Source organism: Notamacropus eugenii, chromosome X (assembly GCF_028372415.1).
Source record: "Notamacropus eugenii isolate mMacEug1 chromosome X, mMacEug1.pri_v2, whole genome shotgun sequence".
NCBI lineage: Eukaryota > Metazoa > Chordata > Mammalia > Diprotodontia > Macropodidae > Notamacropus > Notamacropus eugenii.
Window position 1 is genome coordinate 8,559,296 of NC_092879.1, and position 16,342 is coordinate 8,575,637.

Sequence of the window (16,342 nt, forward strand, 5' to 3'; positions counted from 1 at the left end):
CCTAGTGGTAAGAACATTACAGTTGATCCTAACGGAAATCTCTATTTGTTTCCCTCCCCTTCTCCCAGTTAGTAGCAGCATTAACCCAGGTGTCCTGTGGTATATGAATATAATGTAAGATTGTTAGGTTGTCTGTCATTACAAACATAAAAAATATGAATAAATTTAGAAAGCTATGGAATGATGTAGAGTACTGAAAGTGGAATCAAAAGAGCATCCTACATTCTGATTACAACTGTTGAAATAATGAAAAGAACAATCAACATTCTACAAAATGGAAAAAAAATGATCAATCTAGATAAATATTAACAAATGAGACTATCTGATAATTGTGTTAAATCAATTCCTGTATTTTTGTTAAGCTGTAAATGAGCAAACTTTATGATTTCAAACATAGTCTTTTTTCTTTTAGTACATTTGAAGGTTTGCATTTATTGATTACATTTGAAGGCTTTGATCAAGCTTCTGTTGTGTCAGTTTTATATTTTTTTAAAAAGTACTTAATATGCTAGACATGGTGGTGAATGCGGGTAATCCCTGCTGCTGAGGAGGCTGGGCTGGCAGACCTCTCGAGCTCTGGAGTTTTGAGCTGCAGTGGGCTAAGCTCTTTGGGTGTCCTCATGAAATTAGACACCACTATAATGAGATGAGGGGTGGAGAGGGAGTAGGGATGGAAACCAAGCTGCCTACGGAGTACAAAACAAAGTAGGTTGAAGCTCTTGTGTTTTCAGAGGTGTAATAGGACTTTCAGATGGCTTCCTGCACCTTCATCCTGGATGAGATGGGGAGACCCAGACTTTTAAAAATTATTAAAATAGAGGGCGGGGCCAAGATGGCAGAGTAGAAAGATGCACATACTGCTAGGTCTTCCCTCACAGCCCATAAAATACCTGTGAAGAAAGACTCTCAACAAATTCTGGAGCAGCAGAAGTTACAGAATAACAGAGTGGAGGAGATTTCCATCCCATGGTGACCTGAAAGGCCAGCGGGAAACATCTGTCTCACCAGACAAAGAGCAGAGCCCAACCCAGCCTTGGCTGTGCAGCGGGCTTGGGGAGGAGGACACAAGCAGGCCTGGGGGCGGAATCCCCAGTCCCAGAATCCCGAGTCCCAATAGCAGCGATTGGCAGATTCCCTCAACACACAGGCTCCAAAGGTCAGTGAGAGGGTTTTTTCAGCTGGCCAAGAAGGAAGAAGGGCCTTCCCATAGCTCCAGCCAGAGGGCCCATCTGGCTGGCAGCAGCAGCTTCTACAGCAGCCCCTACAGCAGCCCGCATCCATTGTTGGATTGTAAAATCCCTGGGGGCACTGAACAGCTGATTCTTACCTCAGCCCTGTGCAGAGGCACTGCCCTCACCTGATACTCCTGAGGGTTCTGAGCAGCTGATCTTTATCTTACACTGAATGGCGGCCCTGCCCCCACAGCTTATCTGAATCTCAGCCTCCAGTGCTGACATGGCAGAACTGGAGGCGAGGTGGTCGTGGAGACGAAACTCTGTTATTCAGATTCTGGACACAAAGTTTCTGCTTGTTCCCAGAATAGTGTACACGCTTGATTGTACCACCTTAGAGCAACTGAGGTCTTACAGATCCTCAGAGTATACCATACTCTTGACAAAGGATGCAAAAGTCAAGTAACTGGTTGGGAAAATGCCCCCAAAAGGGGGGAAAAAGACTATAGAAGGTCACTTTCTTGGTTAACAGATATCTTCTTTTTGGAAGAGGAAGATCAATGCTTCCCATCATGGAAAGACATAAAAGTCAAGGTTTCTGTATCCCAAATATCCAAAATGAATATTCAGTGGTTTCAGGCCATGGAAGAGCTCTAAAAGGATTTTGAAAATCAAGTAAGAGAGGTGGAGGGAAAATTGGGAAGAGAAAAGAGAGAGATGCAAGAAAATCACAAAAAGCGGGTCAACAGCTTGCTACAGGAGACCCAAAAAAATGCTGAAGAAAATAACACCTTTAAAAATAAGCTAAATCTGGGGCAGAGTCAAGATGGCGGAGTAGAAAGACACACATATGCTAGCTCCGAACCCACAGCCTATAAAATATCTGTAAAGAAGAACTCCCAACAAATTCTGGAGCAGTAGAAGCCACAGAACAATGGAGCAGACAAGATTTCTGTTCCAGAGAGCCCTGCAAACCTCTCGCAAAAGTCTGTTGCGCCCCAGACCCGGAGCCGAGGCCAGCCCTGCCTTGGCTGCGCAGCACCCAGAGGAGCGGATCGGAACGGGCTTCAGGGACAGAATCTCCAGCAGCAGCACGGATTCCTCTACCCAAAGGTTGGTGAGAGGGTCTGCTCGGCTTGCCGAGAGGGGAGTGGGGTCCCCCTAACTCAGGCCCCCTCGGGAAGCAGCAGCAGAGGCAGGAGCAAACCGGGGCTCCCCAAGCAGGCAGGAGGCTGGATCCATTGTTGAAGGTCTCAGCATAAACCCCGTGAGGGAAGTGAGCCCGTGAGGCGGCCCTGCCCCCATCTGAGCAGCTGAACTTAATCTCACACTGAATAGGAGCCCCGCCTCCGCCCAAAGCCCTGAGGCTGGGAAGCAGCATTTGAATCTCAGACCCCAAGCGCTGGCTGGGAGGATCTGGAGGCAAAGTGGGTGTGAAGAGAATACTCAGAAGTCAAGTCACTGGCTGGGAAAATGCCCAGAAAAGGGGAAAAAAAATACGACTATAGAAGGTTACTTTCTTGGTGAACAGGTATTTCCTCCCTTCCTTTGTGATGAGGAAGAACAATGCTTAACATCAGGGAAAGACACAGCAGTCAAAGCTTCTATATCCCAGCCCACCCAATGGGCTCAGGCCATGGAAGAGCTTAAAAAGGATTTTGAAAATCAAGTTAGAGAGGTGGAGGAAAAACTGGGAAGAGAAATGAGAAAGATGAAAGAAAAGCATGAAAAACAGGTCCACACCCTGCTAAAGGAGAACCAAAAAAATGCTGAAGAAAATAACACCTTGAAATATAGGCTACCTCAATTGACAAAAGAGGTTCAAAAAGCCAATGAGGAGAAGAATGCTTTCAAAAGCAGAATTAGCCAAATGGAAAAAGATGTTCAAAAGTTCACTGAAGAAAACAGTTCTTTCAAAATTAGAATGGAACAGATGGAGGCCAATGACTTTATGAGAAACCAAGAAATCACAAAACAAAACCAAAAGAATGAAAAAATGGAAAATAATGTAAAATATCTCATTGGAAAAACAACTGACCTGGAAAATAGATCCAGGAAAGACAATTTTAAAATTATGGAACTACCTGAAAGCCATGATCAAAAAAAGAGCTTAGACATCATCTTTCATGAAACTATCAAGGAAAACTGCCCTGAGATTTTAGAACCAGAGGGCAAAATAAGTATTCAGGGAATCCAAAGATCACTGCCTGAAAGAGATCCAAAAAGAGAAACTCCTAGGAACATTGTGGCCAAATTTCAGAGTTCCCAGGTCAAGGAGAAAATACTGCAAACAGCTAGAAAGAAACAATTCAAATATTGTGGGAATACAATCAGGATAACACAAGATCTAGCAGCTTCCACATTAAGGGATTGAAGGGCATGGAATAGGATATTCCAGAAGTCAAAGGAACTAGGACTAAAACCAAGAATCACCTACCCAGCAAAACTGAGTATAATACTTCAGGGGAAAAATTGGTCTTTCTATGAAATAGAGGACTTTCAAGCATTCCTGATGAAAAGACTAGAGCTGAAAAGAAAATTTGACTTTCAAACACAAGAATGAAGAGAAACATGAAAAGGTGAACAGCAAAGAGAAGTCATAAGGGACTTACAAAAGTTGAACTGTTTACATTCCTACATGGAGTGACAGTATTTGTAACTCTTGAAACTTTTCAGTATCTGGGTACTGGGTGGGATTACACACACACACACATGCACACGCACACGCACACACACATAGAGACAGAGTGCACAGAGTGAATTGAAGAGGATGGGATCATATCTTTAAAAAATGAAATCAAGAAGTGAGAGAGAAATATATTGGGAGGAGAAAGGGAGAAATGGAAGGGAGCAAATTATCTCTCATAAAAGAGGCAAGCAAAAGACTTTTTAGTGGAGGGACAAAGAGGGAAGGTGAGAGAAAAACATGAAGTTTACTCTCATCACATTCCACTAAAGGAAGGAATAAAATGCACACTCATTTTGGTATGAAAACCTATCTTACAATACAGGAAAGTGGGGGAGAAAGAGATAAGCATTGTGAGGGGGGGATGATGGAAGGGAGGGCATGGGGAGGAGGGAGCAATTTGAGGTCAACACTCATGGGGAGGGACAGGATCAAAAGAGAGAATAGAAGTAATGAAGGATAGAATAGGATGGAGGGAAGTATAGTTAGTCTTATACAACACGACTATTATGGAAGTCATTTGCAAAACTACACAGATATGGCCTATATTGAATTTCTTGCCTTCCAAAGGGAAGGGGTGGGGAGGGAGGGAGGAAGAGAAGTTGGAACTCAAAGTTTTAGGAACAGCTGTCAAGTACTGTTCTTGCTACTAGGAAACAAGAAATACAGGTAAAGGGGTATAGAAAGTTATTTGGCCCTACAGGACAAAAGAGAAGATGGAGACAAGGGCAGAGAGGGATGATAGAAGAGAGGGCAGATTGGTGATAGGGGCAATTAGAATGCTCGGTGTTTTGGGGTGGGGGAGAGGACAAAAGGGGAGAAAATTTGGAATCCAAAATTATGTGAAAATGAATGTTAAAAGTCATATAATAAATAAATAAATAAATAAATAAAAATAGGCCAAATCAACTAGCAAAAGAGGTTTAAAAATCCAATGAGGAGAAGAATGCTTTCAAAAGCAGAATTAGCCAAATGGAAAAAGAGGTTCAAAACCTCACTGAAGAAAATAGTTTTTTAAACATTAGAATAGACCAGATGGAGACTAATGACTTTATGAGAAAACAAGAAATGACAAAACAAAACCAAAAGAGTGAAAAAGTGGAAGATAATCTGAAATATCTCATTGGAAAAACAACTGACCTGGAAAATAGATCCAGGAGAGACAATTTAAAAATTATGGGACTACCTGAAAGCCAGGATCAAAAAAAGAGCCTAGACATCATCTTTCATGAAATTATCAAGAAAAACTGCCCTGACATTCTAGAACCAGGGGTCAAAACAAATATTGAAAGAATCCACTGATCACCTCCTAAAAGAGGTCCAAAAAAACAAACTCCTAGGAACATTGTAGCCAAATTCCAGAGTTCCCACATCAAGGAGAAAATACTACAAGCAGCAAGAAATAAACAATTTGAGTATTGTGGAAATACAGTCAGGATAACACCAGATCCAGCAGCTTCTACATTAAAGAATTGAAGGGAATGGAATATGATATTCCAGAAGTCAAAGGAACTAGGACTGAAACCAAGAATCGGGTAGGTACCCAGCAACACTGAATATAATACTTCAGGGGAAAAAATGGTCTTTCAATGAAATAGAGGACCTTCAAGCATTCCTGATGAAAAGACTAGAGCTGAAAAGAAAATTTGACTTTCAAACACAAGAATCAAGAGAAGCATGAAAAGTTAAACAGGAAAGAAAATTCATAAGGGACTTACTAAAGTTGAACTGTTTACATTCCTACGTGCAAAGACAATATTTGTAACTCTTGAAACTTTTTTCAGTATCTGGGTAGTTGGTGGGATTACATAGACGCACACACACACACACATGCACACACACACGCACGCACACAGAGACAGAGACCACAGAGTGAGTTGAATAGGATGGGATCATATCTTTAAAAATGAAATTAAGGGGTTAGAGAGGAATATATTAGGAGGAGAAAGGGAGAAATGCAATGGGGCAAATTATCTCTTATAAAAGAGGCAAGTAAAAGACTTTACAGTGGAGGGAAAACGGGAAGAGGTGAGAGAAAAATCATGAAGCTTACTCTCATTATATTCGACTCAAGGAAGGAAAAAATGCACACTCATTTTGGTATGAAAACCTATCTTACAATACAGAAAGGTAGGGGAGAAGCAGGGTGGGGGGGATGACGGAAGGGAGAGTAATGGAAGGAGGGAGCAATTAGAAGTCAACACTCTTGTGGCGGGACAAGGTCAAAAGAGAATAGAAGAAATGGGGGGCAGGATGGGATGGAGGGAAATATAATTAGCCTTACACAACAAGACTACTATGAAGTCATTTGCAAACCTACACAGATATGGCCTATATTAAATTTCTTGCCTTCCCAATTGGGATGGGTGGGGAGGGAAGGAGGGAGAGAAGTTGGAACTCAAAGTTTTAGGAGCAACTGTTGAGTATTGTTCTTGCATACAACTAGGAAATAAGAAATACAGATAATGGCGTATAGAAAGTTGTCTTGCCCTACAGGACAAAAGAGATGATGGGGATAAGGGACGGGAGGGATGTTAGTAGGGAGGGTAGATTGGTGATAGGGGTAATTGGAATGCTTGGCGTTTTGGGGTGAAGGGAGGGGAGAAATGGTGAGAAAATTTGAAACTCACAATTTTGTGGAAATGAATGTTGAAAACTTAAATAAATAATTAAAAAAATACATGATTGAAAGTGGAGATACGTGGAATGGTCCTATAGAGACAGTGAGGGATAATGGACAGACACTGTGCTCATTGGTATCTTTAAGAAAGACTCCTGATACTTTGGGTGGTGATGGAAGGTATTACGTAGTGTGGGCAAAATGAATGAATTGAGGTCATCATTTTTGGAAGGAACAACCTGCATTGATAAGATCATAAATGGATTGGGAGTATTTCAGCAAAGTGTCAGGATAGAGCAATATCTATTAAACTGAAACTTCTCTTCTAAGGTTAATTTATTTTGTTGTCCTAATTAAGAGACAGCAAAAATAATAAAATGCTTAACAAACTAGTAGCCTCAAAATTAATTTTAGATAACTTAGCATAGTACTTCACACATAGTAAACCCTCAATAAAAACTTTTTCACTCAGTCATTCATTTGTGACAAACTAAAGCAATGTATTGTTTGGCCCCTGTATGTTGCCTTGATAGAAAAGGTTTTTTAGAAAACTAAAACCACTCTTGTTTGAAAACACCTCCTTTATCTCAATAGCATAATCAGCATTTCAAGTTCCATGGAACATGCTCAGTTTCGCAGTATGGAACAGTATTATTGAGTGGAGATATGGAACAAATTAGGCTGCAAGCTAATAAAACAAACAAACAAACAAAAATTTTTAAAATAGCATATTTAATAAAGCTTTATCATGACCCACTTCTGAGAGTACAAAACTGATTTCTGATACTTTAGGAATGAAAAGAAAACATTTAACAACAAGTTCTGTCACTGTTCACTCTTTTTTTTTAAATTTAGAAGGTTGTGTTATCTTTTTGTAAAAAGATCAGCATTAGGAGATGAGTTAGCTCTCTGTTTCCTATATTTCCTCCTTCCCTGTCCCTCTCCTACACCTCTACCTCTCCTTCCTTTGTGTGTGTCTGTAGCTGACTGTGACTATCTTTTCTTTTGTGTCTGTCTTTCCTAGTGCTTTTCTTTTTCTGGACTTCTCTTTCCATCCCCCCCCTTTTCCCCCTTCTTCCCTTTCCTCCTCTTGTCCCATTTCCTCTCCCTCCTTTCCCCCAGTCCCTCTCCATCAGCCAGTCATCATATTCTACAAATTACAGATTATGTGTCTACGTGTTTTCATGTCATGCATTTATGGAGCGATGGTTTTCAGAGACTGTTAGAGGTGAAGGAGTGACATCTTTTGCCTGTGCCGGGTATGCAGGAGGCATTTACTAACCGCTTGTGCAATGAACGAATAAACTATTCGATCTTTCACAGTTTAAAAAGACAGAAGAAACAATGTAATGGTTTTGTTTCACTTCAGCATTACTCAAGTGGTTTCCATATTCTCCTTGCCATCCAACACCACCACCACAGACAGAGCTTGTCTTACTATCACATGGAAAACCTCCTATCTGTGTTTTCCATTTCCTAATGGTAGTGTTTCAGTTGGCTTCTGTTTTTCTCCCAAGCACCCTTCTAATACCTGAGAATAAGACTCCTTTCATCTAACCTTAAAACTCTGTAGTGTCTAAGCTAGATGGAAAAAAAGTTAGCAGTTGTCGGGAAAAGTAGTAAATAAAGCATCTTGGCCATTTTTCATAAGCAGTGCCCTAAGTGGTTATGTAAATTTAATGTAAAAAATGTGTCTTTGGACTTAGCATACACAGCTACAATTTTCTGAGACTATTAAAGTAGGAATGGAAATTCATTGAAGCACAGACAAAAGTTAAATGATTGCTGGGAGATTAGAAGCTTTTTCAACATTTAGTTTGCTCTGTTTAATACAGATATACTTTTTTTAAATTCAAAATGAAGCATATTCACTCCATTTTCAAACCCTTTTGAAAGTGTACACCACCAAAAACTTCTGGCTTATATTTGGGGAAATATTCTTTTACATAGACTAAGGTGGACTAATATTCTTCAGCAAGTGAATGCTTTGGGTACTTATGGGACCCTGGCCACTATTTATTACTTGAAGAATTATTCTATAACTCCTCGGGGGAATCTGATGTAATTACTTAGTCACTCAGTTTAGGGAGATGCTTGGAAAACCTTCAAGCATATTTATAATTCAGTTTCTTTCACTTTTCTCTGTGCCCTGGCCAGTTCTGTGATCTTCCCCTCCAAACCAACAAAGCAGACCTAGAGTCTATGTGAGTGTACCACTCGCGTAGTTCGTGAAGTGGGTCCATGTGTCTGTCTACTTGTGAGTTTTCATCACTGGAAAACTTTATGTTCCTTTTTGCTTATTTTCTATTTCATAATATTCCTGAAGAAAGGCAGACCTTTAAGTTGGCCTATCATCACAGGATGTTAGATGCTTCTTCTCTGGGATGTTGGGACCTCATCCATATCATAAATAATTCCCCTCCTCCATTTTTTCCATTCTAAGAAGTTTGGGGACAGAAGTACATTTAACACTGTCGTTAGGGGAAAAGATGTGGCATTCTATTGCCCTATGGCTACATTTGCCATTCTTGTGATTTCCCTGACCAAAGCACCCCTCCTTGGCCACCATGCTCCAGTATGTGTACTCTTCATCTATTAGAATGTAAGGTCCTTGAAGGTAGGAACCATCTTTTTTATATTTATATTGCTAATGCTTAGCATAGTGCTTTGCGCATAGTAATAACTTAATAAATGCTTTTAGTTCATTCATTCACACTCTCATTTTACCATGGAGGAAAATGAGGCATAAAGAGATACAGATTACACAAGATCACAGAGCTATTAAATAGCAATCAGGATTCAGACTCATGTTTCCTAAACTTCAGTTAGCTTCTTTCTCCTCCCCTAAACATTAGCTTCAATTTATAAATAATATCATTTGTTTTAGAGGTGGAAAGGACCCTAAACATCATCTAGTCTAAATTCCATCTTTCCAGATGAGGAAACTGAAGCCCAGAGAGGTAGGAAATGGTGGCACCAGGACCTTAACCCAGGTTATGGACTCTATATCCAATGAGTGCTCTTTCTACCACACTGTGGTACTTGGATGACTTAGAGATCTCCTTTGACCATCAAGGAAAGTGTTCATTTTTTGCTGTAAGCACTGCCTATTCCTGAAATACTTGGACTCTGATGCTACAAGACTCTGTCCAGGTCAAATGCCCAGCCAATAATTCCAATGTATGGGCAGCAAGACAAAAGATGGAAGAAGATGCTGATGACAACTTTCACCTACTGAATGGTTTTCATCATTCGTGGATTCCTAGCACTGCACTGGCCTCCATGAAATATTAAGAAAGTAAGGTGAGGATTGTGATCTGTTTCAGTGGAAGGAGAACCCACAGTTATGAGATCATGGATTCATCAAAGCTGTGATTTGTAATTAGTCCAAGTTGATGCCTGCTGTACAATGTCTTCTAAGAGTAGTAGTAGACACCATTTAGATAGCCCTTTAAAGTTTACAAAGTGCTTTACACACATGATATCATTGATACTATTCTTTGGAATTTGAGTACCATTTGCTTTCTGTCTGTTGGCTTGGCTGTATTTCATAAGTAGCTTATTGGCTGTAAATAATGAGCATGAAGAGATTAAGGAGTTTGCATAATGTTCCTTAGGTGACTTAGTGGCAAGAAGGTTCAGTCCTAGCACTTTAACTAATAGGCCACACAATTTAACACAAAAACCCCTTCAGGACCACTGAAGGCCTTTGGGATCTTAATCATTCTTGCCTTAATCTGCTAATTGAGCAGCCTGACCAACCTAGGGCAACTTTAATGGAGCCATTTCACTATTGTTGGCTAAGGCTAACAATGGCCAACAATTAGCCAGACTAATTTTTTAATGGAAACTAAGATCCCAATGGTGTTCATTTTCTCAGAGAATTTGAATCATTCTTTTTGCATTATTCCAGTAGCAAAATAGAAATAGATTTATTAGAAGCAGCACATTGCTTCCCAGATCAAAATTGCCTTTGGCTTTTAGAATCGATTATAATCTCCTATTACGAATAATGTATGAAGCCTGTGCTTCCTTCTACTAACATATAAGAAGGACAGAAAGCTAATTGGTATCTTCAGTATGGGGGTGAGATGACACAAAACATTCAATCAGTTTTCAGGTTTTCCAGAAGGATAATACAGTTGAACCTAGGCTCCGCTGACACATGCACTAGTAGCTATGTGCCTTTAGTTCTTTTTCTAATAACTTGATGGATCTCACCTTACTTGCTGACATCACACCGTAGTTGTAGGCATGGCCAAGTTCATCAGGAAGGAGGAAGGGGAAATGTAGGTGGCAGCTGCAGGAATAGCTCAGAGATTTTGGACAGGTAAGAGAACATAGAAGGAACAAAATTACTAGCAACAGGCTGGGAATTCCAGGAGGAAATTCAAGTGCTCAAGGCCTACACTATCCCCAGAGGTCAGAGTCAATATAAGTCAGATTCTGACCTGGCTTCCAGGATCCAGTTACTTACATGTAGCCTGTTAAGGAGGGAAGCCATAGCAAAATATTCTAATCTGAGCATTAAGGAGACAGGACTTGGGTAGGATAAGAGTTAGGGACTGAAGGGATGGCAAATGCAAAGTAGAGACATAGCATGGTGTAGTAAAGAGACCAGAATGGAATGAGAAGAGCTAGGTTCAAATTCATATGTTATTTATTATGTGGCCCAGGGGAAGTTCGTTAATCTTTCTGAACTTGAGTTTCCTTTTCTTTACAATGGGGAATACTTGTGCTACCTACTTGTCATCATTGTGTGTATCCAATGAGAGAATCCTACAAAGTACATTTGAATGTGAATGCACTTCACATTTCATCATCATTATTTCTTTTATACATTTTTGTACATATAGATCTTTTGCTTCTTTCTTTGATTTCTTTTGGGTCAAAGCCTGGTGGTAAGATCATAGGGACAACAAGGTGGCACAGTGGATAGAGTGCCAGGCCTGGAGTAAGGAAAATTCATTTCCCTGAGTTCAATGTCACCTACATTTCTCCCTGAGTCAGACACTGACTAATTGTGTGACTCTAGGCAAGACACTTCACCCTGTTGGCCTTAGTTTCCTCATCTGTAAAATGAGCTGGAGATAAAAGTGGTAAACCATTCCAGTATCTTTGCCAAGAAAACCCCAAATGGAGTCATGAAGAGTTGGACATGACTAAAAATGACTGAACAGCAGTAACATCATCATCATTGGTCCAAAAGGGATGAAAAGTTTAATGACTTTTTATATACACTTCCAAATTGCTTGCTAAAACATCTGGACCATTTCACAACTCAGCTAACAGTTTAACATCATTTCTGAGTCTTATTATTTTTGTTATTATTATATTCTAATAATCGTCTGTACTATGAGTATGTCAACTTCTCATACATTGATGGACTCTGCCATTGGTCTGTAAGGTAGTGATGATAATAGAACTTAACTGAGTTTTCCCCTAATAATGGTGTAGAGCTAGAGGAATACAGAAGAGAATCCACCCATGGATCTGAATTCTCTCAACAGGTACTACAGCTGTCTAGAGGCCACAGAAGCAGGAACATTTGACAAATGCAACATATATTTCAACTGACTAAATTTAGCATTACGAAAGAGAGAATAACAGTAGGCAGACTCACCAGGGTTGTTTTTTAATTGAATGAAAATAAATCCTGATAGATTCACCCTGTCTTCATGATTCTGCTGGATTCCCGTGGATGACAACCCACGCTATTGTATCAGCATATTTCAGTGCACCCGTGGATTTTTGACATCATCAATGGGGATACTCTCTCCATTAATGGGATACAAATTCCTATATGCCTGTCCATCCTGTAGAACTCTTGCTTATGTAATCACACAAATCCTCCATAGACATATTGGTTGTATTTCAAGGGCCTTCTTACATTCTCATTCTTGAGAAATTTCATGAATCCCAGTGAAGCCTATAGGCTGTTCATTGGTTATCCATGACTCTTGCCCATGAGACTAGTCTACCTTATTTTTCAATTAATGAATTCTTTGAAAACATCCTTTAAATTTCTTCTCCTGTGCACTATTCATTTGCAATATATTACAATGTACTCATACCCTCCTTGAACTTCTCCTTTACCCTGTGGCCAACCCTTACCTTGCATTCTTCAGAGACTACAGTATTCCATGTCTTAGTCATACAGTGGTGGCTGAAAAATATTGATATAGATGGGCTTTTGTTTCAGGGAGAAATTTGGCCTCATTAAAATGACTGCAATTTTCTCCAAAGCAACTGAGTCCACTATCATCCTCTTGTTCAATTCCAGATACAGTTTATTGTCCATTTTAGCATCTTACTAAGATATGCATACTGATAAATAAGCTGCCAATTCAACACACTGTAGTCTAAATCAGCGCTTCTTATAGTGTGGGTTGTGACTGGTCTATGACCTACAGTTTAAGAAGTGCTGAAGAGGATGCAAGTAGAAAACATTTAAGGAACTTTGGTCTAGACAATAGGCATTCTTCATCCACTTGTTCTTTCCTGTGTGGATAGTTAGGCCAAACTCTTTTGAAAAAGTTATAGATCTCATTTCTTAGGCCCATGAATTACACTGTTGACTACTCTGTTGTGTTTGTATGTATAATTTATGCATACTTTTAAGAATGTTAGGTTTCTTTTTTTTCCCAACTTGAGTTTAGGTCAAAGTGGAAGAAAAGCATCCTTTTTTCCTGAATTCTTGGAAGCTCTAGGATCCAGCTCATGTGAGTCCCAATTATTTGCCTGCAGAAATATGAAGGTCCAAGTCTGATCCTGACTTGGCTTTAGCCCTCCAAAACCTAATATTCACCATTCTGGGAAGTCTTCCTTGAATTAAGACCAGGGGTAATCCATAAATGATTGCTGAGGAGGGACCACAGTGAAGACAACCGTATCGAAATGCTGTCACTCTTTGAATGTTAAAGCATCCAAACTATGGATTTTGGATAGCAAGAAGAAGATTATTCATTAGTGTTAGACAGCAGAGTTCATGTCACTGGAAATATTACTATTCTGCATGCAGTAACTACATATAGAACTGCAAGAATCCAGCTCAATCAGAGGCTCATACAATGTGTTGCAAATATTAGTATAGCTGCAAGTTAGAGTAGGTACATTAAGCTATGGAATAGCTGAATGTCAGAAAGTTCGGAGACAAGATTATGAAAAAGATCGATATCATTCTCAGTATCGAATTACCTACAAAACCAAATTATATATTATTTGGGCATATCAATATAATTAAAGATAGACCCAAGTCTGCAGAAAATATTGATATCCATATTATATATTACAAACTAGAAATCTATCTTTCTTTTGAATGACAAAATGGCATTGTATACAAAATTCAAGTATACCATTCCCCATGGCATACTCTGAGTAATGATAATTTGCTGTGTAGAGTCTACATTGGTCATTAATGTATTCCAGAAATACTCATTACATTATCTGCAAGGCCCTGGACTAGGCACTATAGGGAGTATAAAGACGAAGACCATATGGTCCTAACACTCAAGGAACTTATAGTCTAGTGGGAACAGATGAGGATTAATGCTAAATGTGACTATATATATATACACACACACACACACACACACACATACATACATACACACATATATACACATATACATGTGTATGTGTGTATATTATATATACACGCACACATATACATATAAAAAGGGAATGAGGTCACTGTGTTTGCATGGATTTTTGTTCTGTAAGACCTGGAAAAGATAATAAGAATATACTACTCGTTCTACCTTCCGGTACAGACCATTTCAGTCCGTGCGAGAAAGCCACTTCCAAGGTAGTTTGTGGCAATTTTAAGAGTTGCTTAGTTTTTTCGGTTCAGATGTGAGTCATTTACAGTATGAAAGCTAGGACTATATTTCCTATAAGCCCCAAACATCATTTACCTGATGGGATGTGACCTTAAGAAGTCTATAATTTTCTTTCTGAACCTGCACAGACATATTGGAATTGAGCTTCCGAGATCCTTGAAAACATTTTTTAGCAACACTGAGCACAGCACAGACCTGTTTGTGTGGGGAGTTTTGGGCCCTCATCAAGTATTTCATAACTTCCTTATATTGTGTCGAAAATTCTTTCCCTATAACTTTCATCCACTTGTCTTAGTTCTGCTTTGTGGATGAAGAAAAGAACAGGTCTAACTTCTCTTCCATATGGCATGTAGGGGTCCATTCAAGGAATGGGAGATGGTAGAAGAAAAGTCATGGGTACAAGAGAGAGCATAGGTCAAAGAACAGCCCAGTTTAGTATGTAAAGAATGTGAAGGGGAATGGTTTGAAATAAGACTTGAAAAGTCGATTGAAACTATGTGGTGGATAGCCATGAATGCCAAGATCTGGAATTCACGCTTTATTTGGTAGGCAATTAGAAGTCCATAAAGGTCGTTGATGTTTTGGGAAATTATGTTGTAAAATGAGTACATTAAGAAGATTATTTGGACAGTGGTAGATATTGTAGAAGAATGTAAAGGAGGAAATAGATACGATAGACTTCTGAGGTACAATCAATTGTACTTAGATACCAATTATATGTGAAGGTTAACAGAGAAGGAAGACTCAGAAATGATCCTAAAGTGTTGGTTGAACTGCGAAATGGTCCAGATATTCTGGAAAGCAATTTGGAGTTGTACATAAAAAGTCATTAAACTGTGCATCCCTTTTGGGCCAAAGAACTCACCACTAGACTTTGACTCTAAAGGGATCAAAAAAAGAAGAAATCTTACAGACGCTATTTTTGTTTAGACATGAGTTGTACTATGGGGTCTAAAGCCCTGAGATTCTGTGATTGTATGCAATCCAGAAGCCAACTGCTGAACTGAGAGAATGGAACTAGAGAGAATGACGGTCATAGTAAGAGTGACAATGTTTCAGGGAGAAAGGAAAAAGTGAAAGAGGTGGAAATCAGGTTTGGAGGGTGCAATCGAAGAAAGGAATATGAGCATCCCAGATCTTGGAAACAGAGAGCCGTTTTGAGCCATAATGAGATCTAGGGCATGACCATCCTATAAAGGGAGCTAAAACAAAGAGGGGATGAAGGCCAGAGGAGTTTTCAAGGAGCTGCTTGTTTCTAGGATCCTACAAACCTTGCAGTCTTCAATATGTGTATATGTATGTATGATATATACACATATATCTGTATATATCTCTGTGTGTTCATAATACACATATACATGTATGTGTATAGATATATATCACATATGTGTACATATATGTAGGGGTCTGTCATAAGACCACCATTTATAACAACAAGTATTATATAAGCTAAAAGCTGTAGCCATTACCTTGTCTGGCCGTTCTCATTTAAGGGGGCTTGGGGAACCTCAAAGACTACCCATTCCAACTCACACCTCAATAAGAAATCACTTCGCAGTGTGCTCAATAAATGGTCACTGTCTTGTGAGGGAGACCCCACTAGGATATCCCACTCTATTTGGAAAGAACTCCAATTTTGTGAAAACACAGCATGTGAGGGGATAAAGTAGGGATTCTTCAGTATTGTTGTATCCTGGAGTCCTTTGACACTCAAGGCTGGTGAGGCTTCTGGACACCCTTTCAGCATCATGTTTTTAGATGCATAACATACAATACACAGGAACATAAAGGAAACAAATTATATTGAAATAAATTATAAAACAAATTTTTTAAAACATTAATTTCATAGACCCCTAAGTTAAGAATCCCTGGGATAAAAGAGGTCTTAGACCTCAGTGACTTGGAAGTAAAGACAAAGATTTGGAAGGAGTTCTCTAAAAAGGCAAGGATTTTGTCTATGGAAGGCAAAGTAGAATAAAATAAGGCGAAAGAGAAAGAGAAAATGTACTGCAGGTATTGAAAA

At 39.4% G+C, this 16,342-nt stretch overlaps 1 pseudogene; it reads left to right on the forward strand.

Moving 5' to 3' along the window:
- The first annotated feature begins 514 nt into the window (after window positions 1–514).
- LOC140515868 (peptidyl-prolyl cis-trans isomerase FKBP7-like) overlaps window positions 515–16,342 on the forward strand; it is a 65,740-nt pseudogene continuing 49,912 nt past the window's right edge.